The following is a 16,731-nucleotide window of genomic DNA, read 5'->3' on the forward strand; positions in this document are numbered from 1 at the left end:
CTGTTTCCTTGATCAGAGTATTAGTTTGATACAGACATCCCAGAATGCTTAGGAGAGGACAGTCTCCCTTGGGTGTTCCCACCTGCCTGTGGGCATCACTGGCCAGTTCACAGGATCTACAGATGAGCTTGGGACCTGGAGCTATGTGGAAGCCTCGCTCTCCCCTGTGTTCTTCCTAACTATTTTCACACGTCGATTGGGCAAAATTAGACCTCTAATGACCTTGTCTGGGTGTGTCACTGTTTTAGAGACTCCTAAACAGGCCGGTCTTGGTGGTCACAGCAGCTCAGAGGCCTTGCTCTCTGCCTTTCTGTATGTCCAAGCCCTCTGCTCTCTACCTTGGTGACGGGCCTCAGCTTCCATCTTCCATAGAGAACCTGCCAAGACCCCCCTGCCCTGGCTGACCTGCCCCCTGACCGGTTCTCCTGACTCCCGTGCAGTCCTTAGAGGGCGAAGAAGAATCATCCTCCTTGGTCTCCCGCCTGCCTTGAACACCATGACCGTAGAGGCTGCCCCCAGCCTTTCGTTGGTTGTATCTCAGTCCATGGTTGGAGCATGCGTTTTTTTCTGTGCATTTCTTGGGGTGGAGAGTAGAAAGACAAGATCAGCCAGACCCGATGCCCATCTCTAATGACCTGTAATGACCAGCTCCCAAAGGAGCCGGCTTTGGGTAAAGGGGGAGTCGGTTGCTTGCAGAAGCAGCGGGCAGCTGAGTCTGAGGTCTTCGAGGAGAAGCGGCCAGTAGTGTCAATGGGCAGCCCCACCTAGCAGGGAGATTTGATGGGACCATATCTCTACTTTTCTGAGGTACCAGGATGTCCCAGCATTTCCTTTTGACCAAGGAGCCTGTGTTCCCTGTCTCAGTGGATGATGCCATCTGCAGCCACCAGTTTCAAAAGCTGGGAGTAGCTTGGATCCTCTCCTGAGCCTCACTGCCCCCAACCCCCAGAATCTACCTCCTCATCTCTCGTACCTGCCACCTTTCCACTCCCGTCCACCTCCACCTGTTCACACCTGGTCTTTCCTCTAGTCTGCTCTCTCCCTGCTTGTACCTCCTATCCCCTGCTCCCCACAAAACTACCTACAGGTAAATTACCAAAAACCTGCTTGCCTAAGGACCGATTCTCCCAAAGACTAGCTTACCTCAAATTAAATATTCTTGAATTTTTTTAGAGCTATTTGACCTTCCTATTATGTCTTACCTATTTTTTTTGTATTTTAAAGATTTTTAAAAACCAATTCAGGAAAGATCATTTGACTTAATTTTGTATTTCTAATAAGTATTTATCACACATGCAGATTTTTGAGAATGATCATTTTATATTCTTATGTGTATCCTACTTTCACTAACTTTAAAGATAACCGATATTTAGCCAATGTGTCTAAAGACATCTTCCTCAAGATATAGCTGTTGTAGCAATACATTTGCAAGACATTAATTGCAATCAATTCTCATACACCGCGTTATCTTGATCCTGTAACTAAAGGTCTATCAAATCCAAGTGGAAAAGGGTACCAGTGTTGAGTTCTGTGTGATGTGTATTATTTTATGAATTAGGGGCTTCAAAAAATGATGTTCCTGTATGCAATATGGCAGGTTTGCTGAATCTCCCCACTGCCCATCAGTGGGAAACAGCGTATGCTCAACTTGTGCTGAGTGAATGAGCGAGTGGGATTCGGAGAGGAAGCCCTGGTACTGCCATTTGCAGCAAAGCAATTTATCCTGTCATTGAACTGCATCAACTATCAGGAAGGGGACATTTGCCTCAGATTTTACACAAGGGAACCAGTGGAAGGGAATAGACTGGCATTAATAGAATGAGCTTTTGATTTGGGAAAGTAGACCAGATTTGTCTGGGGTTCTAAAACAGACATGCCCCACCACCACCACCATCATGACCACTGCAGATGCCACAGACTGATCACTGCGTCCTTTCACAGAGAGCTGAGATGTGGCCCCAGGTTTCTTCTTACCTCAGCACACCAGTCAGCTCTCCAATGAGTCGCCTGTCTTTACCTAGGGTAGTTTTAGGGCTTTTGTAAATGAAGGGAGGATGGGCTGGTAAACTTCTCCATCATGCCAGAACATCCCTAGATTTCTGTGATGGGAAGGAGATATCTGGGTCTCATTTGGGGAGATTAATTTAAAGACATCACGGTGACATGGCCTAGGTTAGAGAGCATTTCCACCAACAGCTTATGGTTGTGTCTCCTACAGGGGGTTCCTTCTGGGTTGCTGGGAGCCATTTGCACTGGAACCCAAAGGAGTTGTAAGAGTGTCCAGTTGGGGAGATGTAGTCATGACGTTGGGAAGTGTCCCTGGATGGAGTCCGGATCCTGTGGGTGCTGACCAGCTGGTCATGTTGGGCAGACCTCCTCCTTACCCGTTCTCTGATTTCTCATCTGTAAATAAGGAGATGGGTTACATCTGTGTTTCTCGGTTGTCGTGGTTTGGATATAAGTTGTCCCCCCCAAACTCCTGAATTAATGCAGGAGTATTCAGATTAGATTATGAGAACTGTGGCATCATCATTCCATTGTAGGTTGAACAGACTGTCTCTAGGTGGTAACTGTAGGCAGGTGGAACATGGCTGCAGGAGGTGGGGGAACATGGCTGCAGGAGGTGGGTCACTGGGTGAATGCTCTGGAAGGGTCCATCTTCCCTGCAGCCTCTGCCCCTCTCTCTGCTTCTGGCCACCATGAGGTAAGTGGTGCTTCTCCACCATGAGCTTTTACCTTCTGGCTCACCTTGGGCCTAGAGCAATGGAGTCAGCCGACCCTGGACTAAATGTCTGAAACCATGAGCCAAAATAAACAACTTTCCTTCCTCTGAAGTTCGGTCAGTCATTTTGGTCACACAATGCAAAGCCACATACTGGGTAGAGGTTCGCTGCTCCCGGGGGCTTTCTGGAGATCCCATTTCTGGGTATCACAGTGATTGGGGAGTTCTGCTGGCATTGAGTGAGTGGGGTCAGGGATGTCTGATGCCTTCCTGTGAGCATCACAGCCTTACTCAACAGAGTTTTCCTCTGATGTGTGAGATTTCTGAATGCCCCACAGGATGCATATCTAGTGAAAACCCTGTTTATAACAATCCGAATCAACAACCTAACTCAGCAGTGTGTGTACAGGCAAAGTGTTCTTTGCATGTTGAGTTTTCTAGAAATGCAATTACTATGAAAGTTGAGGGATGATTTGTTTCTTTAGGAATCCCTGTTCACTATTTTGGAATGGCAACATGGGACTTGTGTTTGAGTGGCCAGTGTAACCTACCTGTCTCAGTCTGACTTTGAATAATTATGACTATAGAGATTTATAGTTTTTATGAATTTCATTTCAGGATGGTAAAGTGACCTTACCAAACACTCATTGTAAGGGGGAGTGTCAGGTCTGACTGGGCTAAAGACCATTCGTCTAAACATCCCCAGAGGTCCCTTTGAGCCTGTGAGCGTGGAAAGAAAAGTCAGTTGGCATGAAAACTAGAGAACATGCAGCCATGGAAATGGGTTAAAGCCAATTAGCATTCATAAATCGAGCAGCATCTGCTTCTGAGGGTGACCACTGCTGTACAACCCAGGTACTGGAGGGAAGTCCTTGATTTTGGACTCTGTCCAAATTGGATTCAGGACCAGACCTCCCGAGTTAGGTTAACCTTGTGATTTTTAAATTGTCGATGGGCTGAATGTTTGTGTCCCCTCCAATTCATATGTCAAAATCCAAATCTGCAACGTGATAGTGTTTGGATGTGGGTTCTCGGGGGTAAAGTAATTAGAACAGGATGGTTGAACCCCCTGAATGGGATCAGCACCTTTATAAGAAGAAACATGAAAGAGATGAGCCCCCTCCCACCCTGGGAGGGTGTGAGGAGAAGGTGGCCATCTACCAGTCAGGAAGTGGGTCCTCACCAGACCCTGGACTTGACAGTGCTTCCATCCTGAGCTTCCCAAGACTCCAGAACGATGAGAAAGAGATGGTTGTTGTTTCAGCTGCCAAGTCTGCGGTATCTTTGTTCCGACAGCTCAAACCAACGAGGACAGAAAGGGGTCCGACTCCTAAGTCTGCCTACCGTGGGCGGAAGTGAGCTCCTTTGCTTTTAGTCCTTCTGCATGCCTTGTTTTCATGATGCAATTTTAGTGGAATTAAACTTGAACAGTCCCAAATTACATAATTAATTACATTCAGCTTCAATTACAATCACTAATTGATCCAAGCCTGCTAGCACAACACTTTCATCATATGGCACATGATTATTGAGCGCTTACTTTGTGCTGGGAATAGAGCAGGAAATGGTCAATGTCTCCTGGGGAGGGAGAAGGGGGTGGGAGGTGGGGTTCTCAAGAAAAGCTGGTTGTAGTGAAGGATTGGGTGCAGGGAATGACAGACGGGAGAGCCCTGCTGGTCTTTCAGTTTACCTGTGAATGTTTGTGTGCTGAAAATCTCAAGTGGGCCACACTCTAGGATTGGGCAGGCTGTTTTTGGCCCCAGATGTCACATGTTGCACTCTAGATCTCTATGATTTTCTCTTTCATTGACTCTTGAGTTTTAACTAGTTAAAAAGTTAATAGCAAATGTAAACCAGTGTGGTGGCATGCTTGTAGTCCCAGTTGTTTGGGAGGCGGGAGGATCACTTGAGGCTAGGAGTTTGAACCAGCTTGGGCTCTTCAGCAAGATCCTGTCTCAATAAAACAAAATGATTAACATATACAATGAACACCTGCCATCCAAGGTACTTCTGATCTCTCCACAAGTCTCACACCCAACTTTTTCTTGGGTCTCTTCCCTCCCCCCTGCACCATAATCGAAGGCCTTGCTACTCAAACCTGATGTGCATTTGGATCACAGGGTGTCTTCATACATACAGAGGCTGATTCAGCAGGCCTGCAGTGGGGTCTGAGATTCTGCTTGGCCCAAAAGTTCCCGGGTGATATCGATGCTGTATTGCAGGGTGCTGGGACCAATAGATCACCCTTCTTTCAGTTGTCACTCCCTGAGGTAGAAGCCAAAGGAAGATTATTAAATGTTGAGTCTATTCGTTCATCTGGGAGGTTGTCACAAAATGCCATAAACTGGGCGGTTTAAAGACAAAAGAAATTTCTAACAGTTCTGGAAGCTAAGAAATCCAAGATCAAGGTGCCAGAAACTTCAGTGTCTAGTGAGGGCCCACTTACCTGGTTCTTAAATGGTGCCTTCTGCCACATTGTCACATGATAGAAGTGAACTCTTTGAGGTCTCTTTGAGAAGGCTATGAATCCCAATCATGAGGGCTCTACCCTCATGATCTAATCACACCCCAGAGGCTGTACTTCCTAAAACGATCATTTTGAGGCTTAGGATTTCAATGTAGAAATTCCGGGGAGACCAGCATTTAGACTATTTCACTGAGCTTCTGTCCTGGTGCCTGCCAAGTAGACTGTGCTGTCATGGTTTTCCTAGAATGGAACCATTATTGTCTAATTGCTCCGGGGATGACTGTCTCCCTTTCCTTCTGTGTTCTTTTTTTCTTTATTATTATTATTATTATTTCTTAGGGAAGGCCATGTTTTCTTATTTCTTATTTCTCCTGGTAGTAGTTTTATTAAGTAGCTCACCAAGTGAGTTCAGACGTGGTCAGGAAGATGATGATTTATTCATATAGTACTCCCTGTCCACGTTGGAGGAGCTGGGGCCTTACAAAAAAGGAGAGGTTAAAAAAAAAGAAGAAGAAAAGATGGTGCCTGGCGTGGAAAAGGCAGTCTATTGTGGACGGTGTAAGCACCCGTGTGGTATTACAATGTGCGCAGCACCCTCCCTGTTCCAGGGCACGCCCAGGGTTCAGGGGGATGCACATCCACTGGACAGGGGAGGGGGCAGGCGGTTCTGCTCGAGAGGCAGAGGGCCTTTGGGAACCAGCCTGGCAGCTTAGAGTCCCACCTCAGAGGCCTTCCGCCTTAGCCTCTCCTCTCCTCCCTCTTTCCCTCTGCTTTCCTCCTTGCCCTTCATCCCTCCTCAGCTTCCAATCTAACTTCTGGGCAATCAAACAGGAAGAGAAGCTGGAAATTGGGCTGTTTCTCAAAGAGAAAAGCGGAAGGAGTGCAATCACTTCTATTGTCACCACAGCCCGGCTGATAAGGCTCATCAGGCTGAGACTCCGGAGCCTGCGCCTCTTCTCCTTGTCCCTTCCTTCCTGCTCAGACTTGGGAGCACAGACAAGGGCTGCTTTTTATAGGAGGTGCACATTGTGCTCCCTGCCTCGCCTGCCTGCGCCTGTGCGCGGGCTCCAGAGCCAAGCTCCGCCTCTCTCCAGGGAGGCTGAGGCCAGAGGTGGCCTTGGAGCTCCTCACCGGAGACTGAAGCAGTTCAGGTGCAGGAGATCTCTGCTCCCTCTTCTCCTGGATGGTGTCTGAACCCCGAGGGTTTCTGTGGAGACAGCATCTTGCTCTTGACACTGTCTAGCTCTGTGGGCATCTCCGCCATGAGCTAGCCTGGGGTCCATCTGAGCCTCTGCTTTCTCCCTTCCTGGAGACAGTTACCTGGCAGGCTTTAACACCCTCTGCACCTAGGTGACCTTCTTCATTCTGTTTAACCCCTTCAGAGGGGGCAGCTCCATTGTGACTTCTGTGCACAGCAATCACAGGATCCCCCATTCCTGAATGACTCCAAGGAGTGGGGGAATTCTGAGTCATGTACCTAGTCATGCCGTGTGGCTGGGACTTGTCTGGGGGGCTGGGCTCTAACCCAGAGGAAGCTTTGCTTAGAAAATGGTCACAGGTGCCCTGTGACCTCATACAGGGGTGGGGACTCCTGAGAGTGGAAGAAGGAAGAGGCTGCGGGCTCCTTCTCTAGGTCCCTTTGATGTCCCAGCTTTCATAAATCTTCCCTGACCATCTCCCTCCTGTTTTTATACATATGATAAATAGGTTCATACATACACAGATGCACATCCACATACATATGCTTGTGTGTGCACACACAGTCTGCGTGTGTGTCCTTCTTTTAGTTGCAGTTGGTGTGAGGTAGGTAATGGAGGCAACAGAGAGGAGGTAGAAATCTTGCTCTTATAATTTTTTTTTCTCAAATCCTTTGCTTAGATTATGCATATATTTCATTTCCTTAAGAAAGATCCAAATAACTAGGTTTTTGAAATGAGAAGGCCTTCCTGCCCCGACCATCTGCAGTCTCATCCCTTTCCTGAGGTATGGCCTGGTTGGCTGCTGCTTGATGGTGTGTGTGGAGGGGAGGGTGTGTGGGGGGGAGAGTGTGGGGAGGGTGTGGGAGAGGGTGTGTGTGTGGAGGGTGTGGGGGGAGAGTGGGGAGGAAAGGGGTGTAGGGGGAGGGTGTGGGGGGGAGGGTGTGGAAGTAAGGGTGTGGGGGAAGGTGGGGGAGGGAGTAATCCCATCTCTGAAGAGTGAAAAATTAATTCTTAATCTGTCATCAATATACCAAGTCTTTGATTGCTAGAGCATCTTCAGTGAGGTATTTCTAGTTTTACTGGCTCTCTTTGTGGAAGACCAGCTGTGAAGGGCTCCTCCTGTCCCTTTGCCCCAGGCTCCTTCAGAAGCCTGCTGCTCTGCTCCAGCAGGGGACACTACTCTGCACTGTCATACTTTCAGGTGCGGTTTTAGAGGGACCTGGGCCTGTTGCTGGCTCTCCCTTCCTATGTCACCCATTCTTTCCAGACTTTGGTGCCTGCCTACAGCAAACCCTGCGGGCCGGGGCAGGATGTGTAAGGTGGGGATGTGTAATGATTATGATTCTGCACAGTCATTTTGAGGTTTAGGCAGCTTCCATCTTCAGGTTATGCTGAGGGTGAGGTTTGTGTCGTTTTCGTTTTCCTTCGTGTTCTCTACGGTTTTTGGAGGAATAATTGGGAGGCAGAAACAGGGCTGGGTGGCATGACTCCACAAAGCAGAAGGCAGAGGTGCCCCCTGAAATTGTAGGAAGCAAAAGGGGACCATTCAAGACCCCCAAGACAAAGAAAGGAACCCCCCAAATCAGAGGGCAAATAGGCTGTTGTGGGCAAGCTCTGTTATTAATACAGACCAAATGCATTCAGGTCTTTCCGTGATGTGAGGATTCATTGAACGTTCACCAGCTGCATACCACTTTCAATGGCTGTCATTTACGAACACGGTGGATCAGCTCATGGTCCTAAGCTGGGCAATAACAAGTTTTTTTTTTAAATTCCAATCTTAAGTACTAATATCTATAACACTCTAGCCACACATCACACCTTACACACACACACACACACACACACACACACACACACACACAGGCTGAGAACGGGTTAAGGAGGTCACAGGGTCAGGGATGCCAGAAAGCAGCAGACTGAACTCAGAGCAAAGGCAGAGAGGAAAGACGGCGGAGTCTGGGGGTGGCTAGATAAGACGAGGACCAGTGGGAGAACAGGTTCAGGGTGTCAGAATGGGGGACTCATTCTCTGCCAGTGTCCCGCCTAATGGCAGCTTGGAGTGTCCACTTGAGGCGCCAACTTGGAGTGGCAGGTGTGGGCCTCATGGGCAGGAGAAACTGTGTTGCAATGAAGCCTGAGACAGAGGGTTGGAGGTTCGTGGTTGAGGCAGTTTTCCTGAGCGAGGTTCCTGACAAGGGACCAGGTGACGGGTCTGTGGGCCATGTGTCCAGTCCTGAGCCGTTCCTCCTTTCATGGGTCTCAGGTAAAGGTTTGCTTTATTCGGTGGTCTGGTTCGATAAGCTCATGGTCTGTTTTTTTTTTTTTTTTTTCTGATATGAGTTTGACATGCTCACGGATCCATGGACTTCTGATCATGCAGGTAAATTCAAGGGTGGTCATTTTTATTGGTGTAATTAATTTACTCATCAGTTTGTTGTGCCTTCTGGTTGTGCTAGGCAGATGGTGATTGTTTACTGTACAAAGAAGGTATAGAGAGTCATTCTACCTGGGCACTTGGACACAAAACGGAGTAACTCAGGCGCAGTGTGAAAACTGCTTTTCTTTACGTCATGGAGAAACAGTGCAGGGCACAGCCAGCTCTCCACACAACCCCCAGCCCCACCAAAAAGAATCCACTAAAAGCCTGGGCTTTGCTCTCCTGTACTGGCAGGAAAAGGCTCCTTTGAACTAGTAATCTGATAAATCTCTCCAAGACGACTAAAATGAACAGGGACATGAATAAATCCACAGTGTTATAAAAATCAGAAAACCTGATCCAGCTTGCCTCAACTGATTCTGATACAAGTTACTCCCTGAAAAGCCACCGTGAGGCAGAAGAAATCTGTAAACCTCTTCTACGAACCCAATTTAAACAGACTCAGCCCAGTATTGGGGGGAATGAAAAACCACCAGGAATCTGCAATTTGAAAACCAAGAATCAAAATGGACAAAACCAGGACCTTTTGGTATAGCTCTGACTTTTGGACTCACATTAACATTTCACATACTCAAAAAATAAATAATTCAAACCAACAAGGATGTGGAGGAGCCCCAAATGGGATACAAACAGTAACAAATTAACTTAACTCTGTTACAACAGAATAATATAGCCATACTGAACCACGGGAAAGCAAAAACATAAATAACTCAGGAAAATGGAATTTTGACTATGTACTTTAAAGCTGCAGATTAAAAAAAAGAAGTACATAAATTGTACTTTAGTTAGTAAATTTATTTTTCACAGGGGTTTCGAAGGGCTGGGTATGGTGTTGCACACCTGTAATTCCTGCTGCTAGGGAGGCTGAGGCAGGAGGATGGCGAGTTCAAAGCCAGTCTTGGCAATTTAGCGATGCCCTAAGCAACTCAGTGACGTCCTGTCTCTAAATAAAATATAAGAAAGGGCTGGGGATGTGGCTCAGTGGTTAAGTGCCCCTGGGTTCAATTCCCAATACCAAAAACAAACAAACAAACAAACAAACAAAAACCAAAACAAAACAAAAATCTGAAGCTGCTAGGATTGAATAAATAAATATTTAAACAAATACAGATTAATAAATAGAGAAGATTAAGGAATCGTCAAAGAAAGATTAAGGGTAATGATAGCCAGGATTCTTGCTGTCAGAGAAAGACATTACAACCAAGGGAGAATGCTAAAACGAACCCTGAAATTTATTGGAGGCATCAATATTAACTAACAGTTAACAAGTGTATAGACGAGTAGATACAGATATACATGCATGATTCCTAACTGTGTAAAGAAGGCTTAAAAGCAACTCAGTAGCTATAAACATGGCTCCTACCTATGCATTTGTTTCTAATACCATTCCTTGGGGCTTCTTGGAATAATGGTTGATCTCAGGGCTGGGACAGGGACACTATAAGATGGGACTGCAACAAAACTGGGATGTCAGAAAGTAAGAAATACTTAAAGAAAGTGATGGGAGCGTGTTGAAAGGATTCAGAAGTCAATTAGGAAGGGCTCCTACTGCCCAGATCCGATCAATTCAAGCAACCAAGTAAATAATGACAGTACTGGATTATAATTTATAGGATAAAATGTGTATGTGTGAGTGCATACTGACATAAATAACTGAGTAAGGAAATTAAAGGATAGCTCCTACAGTAGAATTTGAAGTCATTGTTATGAACTACCTGTTAAAAATTTACATGTTGAAACTCCAACAACCAGGGGCATGGTATCAGGAAGGTATTTAGGTTTACATGAGGTCAGGGATTAGTGTCTTTATAAGAAGAGAAAGAAACTGTAGGTGTCTTTCTCTGATTGTATCCTCCGTGGGGGTGAGGGGGGGGGGTAACAGTGGAATTGTTGCAGGCAGCAATCATCAGTAGATGCTAATATCAGGGTGAGCTAGGAGAAACAGGATGTCTTCATGTTCTCAAAGTATCTTCCTAAAGAGACTCAGTAATTTCAAACAAAAAAAATAATGTTAGAGTGGAGAAACCTGGTAGATGTCACTTTAAGTTAGTATCACCATGTCACCAGTAATGAGACATGTAGACGTCATGTGTTGGCCCAGGAAGGGATGACAGAGCTTCTGAGGTCTTCTTTGCCAGAAATATACAACATAAACTTAACCATGAGGAAACATCAGGCAGACCCAAGTTGAAGCACTGTCTACAAAATAGCCGGCTAATGTTCTATAAAGTCAGGAAAGGCCTGACCATCAAAGAAAGACTAAGGAATTGTCACAACTGGAGAAGGAATGACAACTACATATGATGTGGGATTCTGGATTGTATCATTGGCCAGAAAAAGGACATTGGCAAAACTTAAATAAACCTAGAGTCGTTCGTGGTATTTTTATCAATGTTAGTTTCCCAGTTTTGATGATTGTTCTATGGTTATGTAAGATGTTGACATTTGGGGAGGTTGGGTGGAGGGTACACAGGAAGTTGTGCTACGAGAATTATTTTTAAAATATGAGATTTTTATTTTTAAAAAAGGAAAAGTTAAAAAATAAACTACATAAAAGCAAATTTGAAAAGCACCTGATAGTATGAAGAAGAAACTACCCATAATTGTGTTGCTCAGAGAAAACTTGTTGCAATCATTTTGGTATATTTTAGTTGGATCTTGATTATATGTATTTGCCTCTTGTCCACTGTAGCATTAGCACTCCATCCCCCGGTCTTTGAAACCTTGTACGTGCATATTTAATTTATATAATACTTTTCATCAAATAAATATAATTAATGATATAAATACTTTTAAAGATTTTTTCCTAGAAATGACATAATTTTATCAAGTATTTTTTAATTCGTTTTAATTAATTATACATGACAGTAGAATGCACTTTGATACATTATATATAAATGGAGTATGATTTCTCATTCTTCTGGTTATACATGATGTAGAATCCCACTGGTTATATAATTATATATGCACATAGGGTAATAATGTCTGATTCATTCTATTATCCTTCCTACCCCTATATCCCCTCCCCTCCCTTCACTCCCCTCTACCTAATCTAAAGTTACTTCCTTGCCTCCCACTAATTGTGAATTAGCATCCACATACCAGAGAAAATTTTGGCCTTTGTTTTTTTGGGGATTGGCTTGTTCCTTCTCCAGCTCCATTCATTTACTGTCAAAGTCCATAATTTTATTCTTCTTTAAAGCTGAGTAATATTCCAACATATGTATACATATAGAAACCCCTGACACAACCCTGAGGGCACCTTGAAGCTGGACTTCTAGCCTCTCAGACCACGAGAAGGTGCATTCGTATTGTGAGCCACTCAGCCCCATGCACTGTGGGCACCTGAGCCAACTGATGCTCCTGACCTGGTTGACTGTCAAGCTGAAGCCTCCGGAGTTCAAGGCCCCCCAAAGGCCTGCTCCACTCCTTCAGTGTCACCACCTGCTACTCCCCTGGGGACACTCTGCCCTCAGTGGTGTTTCCCTACCTACTGGGAGTGGTCCTGCCTCTGGGCCTTTGGACACGTGGTTCTCTCTCGGTTTCCACCCTTCACCCTCCTGACCATCATGCCCCACCTCCATGAAGTCATCTCAGACTCTCTGCTCCACTCCTGCTCCAATTTCTGCCCTAACATACAGACACACTTGCTGGGGCTGTGTTGTGTGGTCTGCTAATTATAGTGTGTATTACTCTTGTCTTCCCGACTCACAGTTCTGAGACACATTCTGAGAAATGTGTCGTTGGGTGGCTTTCTTTGTTAAAGAGTATCCTTACACACGCCTACATGGTGATAGGCAGGTGGGGCATGTTTGCAGGAAGTAGGTCTCTGAGGGTGTGCTTAGTGTTCTTAGAGCCAAGATGATCAGACATGAGATAAAATCAAGGACAAGGGAAATAATACAGTCAAGAAAATCAGCACACCAGAGATGTATGGAGCCCCTGCCGCATCACACAGCATACTGTTCTATAGTAAACTTTTTTATTTTTGGTACTGGGGATTGAACCCAGGGGCACTCAACCACTGAGCCACATCCCCAGCCCTATTTTGTATTTTAATCAGAGACAGGATCTCACTGAGTTGCTTAGCACCTTGCTGTTGCTGAAGCTGGCTTTGAACTCTTGATCCTCCTGCCTCAGCCTCCCAAGGCACTGGGATTACAGGTGCGTGCCACCAAGCCCGACTATAGTAAACTTTTTTTTTTTTTTAATAAGTAGTGGTACACTCTAAAATGATGACAAAAGCCTAGGACAGTAAACACAGAAACCAGTAACAGTCCCCCATTTTCATTATCAAGTACTATGTACTCCGTGTCATTGTATGGGCCGTACTTTCTGTGCCTGGCTGCGCAGTAGGTTTGTTCAGCATCATCATAAACACTTGGGTGATGTGTGCTGCTTGGCCTCCTGTGGCTGGAGTGTCACCAGGCCATGGGAATTCTTCAACTCCATTATCATCTTATGGGCCCTCTGTAGTACGGAGGGTCCATCATTGACCCAAAGGTCATTGTCAGGTGCACCACTTAATAACTTTGAATAACTGACTGCCTTATGGGAAGGAGCGAGTAAGGTGGGGCCATGGGATTTCTGGAAGTTCTGCTACAGACGCCAAAGGCAGCAGATGTGACACCCTGGCCCACGCCTTGCTCTTGCAGACAGGGTTCATTGGCGACGGCAGAGAGCCTTCTCATCCCTCTGAACCCAGAGCTTCCTGTGGCCATTTCAGTTGATCCAGGCTGGCTCAGGAGATGAAAGGCTACTTACTCTCTGTCTTTTGCTTCGTATCAGGCATTTGCACTAACTCATACTTCCGTTTTGCATAGAGGGAAGGTGGATGTGATTGTCCAAGGATGTGTGTCATGCACCTGAGCAGTGGTGCAGGGTCTTCACTCTGGCCTTTCTGAGACAAGCCCTGCTGTCCACCCCATGGGCAGGGCTGAATGTCAACACTTTGGTTGAACTGCCCCGGCCCCTAATACTCCCAGTGTCCAGCAACATGTGGCCTGTGAGAAGCACCCCAAGTCCTGCATGGTGTTCCCTGATGAGCCCCGCCTGGTCCTCCGGCCACGCATTTACTTGACCTGCTGCTTCTACTTTGATGGCTTCCTTGTCCCCAGTCACTGCCTATGCATGTTCTATCCACCAGCCAAGGCCCATCTGGGATCCCATCTCCTTTGGGAAACCAATCCTGACTGCCCTCCCTGCTCTCCACCCCTGTGCCTGTGGACAGGACTCCATTCTCCTAATGCAATATTCTCAGCCTCTGCCTGACCTCACCCATTTCATTCCATGTGAATTAGGGATTTGTTTTCTTGTCTCTCCCGCTAGACCAGAAGCCACAAGAGGTTAGGGCCCATGACTGCTTCTGCTCCGATCCCTCCACAGTATGTAGTTTAGGATCTTAAAGATACATCTGTTCAACAAACACTCGTGTGCATGGAAATTGCCACATAGAGCTGGATTAAAATTCTGGCTCTGCCTCCTGCCAGCTGTGTGGCTCCTGAGGCGAATGACTTGCTTTTTCTATTCTTTTGGAACATGAAACTAATAATGGTGCCGACGCCCTAGCCTCTTAGTGTTGCTATGAGGATTGAACAAGCCAAGGCACTTCTAGGGCTCAGGGCTCTGCTTGGCATACAGTAACAATAGATGAGCAGCATTATTATTACTGTTACTATTGTTATTCACTCACTACCTCAAAGAAAGCTTTGCCTTTGAGATCTTATATTTCCACATTCAATATTTTCCTTCAATTCTCTTAGGTAGTATTGGTAACAAGTTTCCAATTTTGGTTTTCGATTTGGGTTGAATTCCCAATCTGCTCCCTTGCACATAGTAAGTAGGTGCTCAGTAAATACAAATAAATACATGTGGGATAAATGATACTTCACGTTTTCAATCAGAACCCCAAATAGATATTTTTACAAATGCCAAAATGTGTGTCTATATCCAACTACTGTAACATGAAGTCAATAACCATCATAATCTCTACTAGATGCTAGATACTGTTAAAACTTTAGCATCCTTTTAAAAAAGTCTGAATTCTTACAACTACTGTGTTTTGCAGAGAAGGGAACTGAGGTAGAGAGAGGCTCAGCCCTATCTGGGGGAGTTGACTGGAGTATCAACCTACACCATCCAACTCGGACCTGCTCTCTTCACTCCCGTGTCCTCAATAGAGCTTAAAAAGTATTCTGTGCCTGAGAATGATGTTGAATGATGGCCAGGGTGATGCTGGTGCCTGATTCCTGTCTCTTCCTTCTCCCCATCCCTCCTGCCTCCTAGTATTAAAGGTTTCTTCACCCCAAGCCACAGGTACAGAATGTTAAGTGAACAGCATCCCCTGGGCTGCTCTGACAGGGCATGGTGGTGTGGACCCCACTCTTCCCTGGGAGCCTGGATGTTCCTGCCTTGGTATGTGCCCAGAATTGCGGCCTCCACTAGGGTCCTTCAATATGACCCTGGGGCTCTAAGGACTGCAGTGTCAGCAAGACAGGGCTTGGTACCTGCTCCCTCCCGTTTGCATGGTTCCCCTCTGTCAGCTCTGACCACCTCCAAATCTCCAGGGACCCCACTGACTTTCCTGCTTTGTGCAGGATTCTGTAGCCTCCTCACCAGGGGCTGCAAGGCCCAGGAGGCTCACCAGGGCATCTGCCTAGAAACACGTGTGCACACGTGTGCGCATACACACACACACACACACACACACACACCACTGCTTGTGTATCAATAGCATAGAAACAAAATTTTGTTTTCATAAGGATATATAAACTCATTTTTCCCCCAGAAAAAAAGCTTTGTCTTTATATATTTCCTCCAAGTATACCAAAGAAATAGGCAGCCCTTGTTCTTTCAGAAACTCATTCCACATGGTCTGGGTGGAGTGACTCCTACCCCCACCCCCATGGGCTGCTGGGTGGGAACAGAACTCAGGTCTTACCAATCGCTGTATTCCTCTGGCCACAGGGATTGGGAAAGACGTGGTTGCATGAGCTGACATGGGCTGATCAGTCTTCTCTGAGACTTTCCACCCCTAGTAGCTAGGGAGAGGAACCCTTTTGGGGCGAATCTGCTGGCAATATTCCTAACCCTAGAGAAATCTTGTATGAAAATGGCAATAGAGGTAGAGTCCTGGTGATGTTAATTGAGCTCCTGGATCCTGATATGCCTAAAGTCTGTTTATTGCTGCACTCTGGGGCTATATAACCTCAGAACCCCAACTTTTGTTTTAGTTGAGATAGGCTAGGGTTCTGTCATTGTTTTTGAAAAGTGCTTACCTAGGAACCAACATTCTGGAAATTTCTAGCATGTACCAGGCACTGTGCTATGAATTTTAAATCCATTATTTATTTTAATTTTTTGTTTAAGGACCAATAATAATAATAATAATAATAATAATAATAATACTTGGTATTCATGATGACCTCAGTTGTGCAAACTGGGAAATGGAGGTTCAGACAGTAAGCAATTTTCTTTTGAATATATAACAAGTGGCGGAGCAGAAATCCTGGGCTTTCCACCCTGAACTCCTGCAGTGCTTACCAGCTTTGCTCTTCACTGGTGTTTGTGTTCATACCACTTAGTGTTGCTTCACTGTTTTATGATTAAACCATCTAAATATTGAGATCCTGGCAGCAGGGGCCATGACCTGTGCTCTTTGCAATGCAGGCCCACGGCACCTAGCACTGGACAAGGCCCACCGGAAACCCTGAGCAAACCCTTGCTGAACTCCTGATGTGTCCCTGCCCTTCACAGAAGGCTCCACCTGGGCTTTCTGTGGCCTGAGTGATGGGGCAGAGTGAGCAGCGGCATCTGTTTGCCCAACGGAATTCTTTGCAACGTTCTGCCCAGGAGCTGCTCCCAGGGAGTCCCCATCGTCCCTTCTCTCAACAGCCATCCATTC

The sequence above is a fragment of the Spermophilus citellus genome, assembly GCF_964194105.1.
Source record: "Spermophilus citellus genome assembly, chromosome: 4".
Taxonomy (NCBI): Eukaryota; Metazoa; Chordata; class Mammalia; order Rodentia; family Sciuridae; genus Spermophilus; species Spermophilus citellus.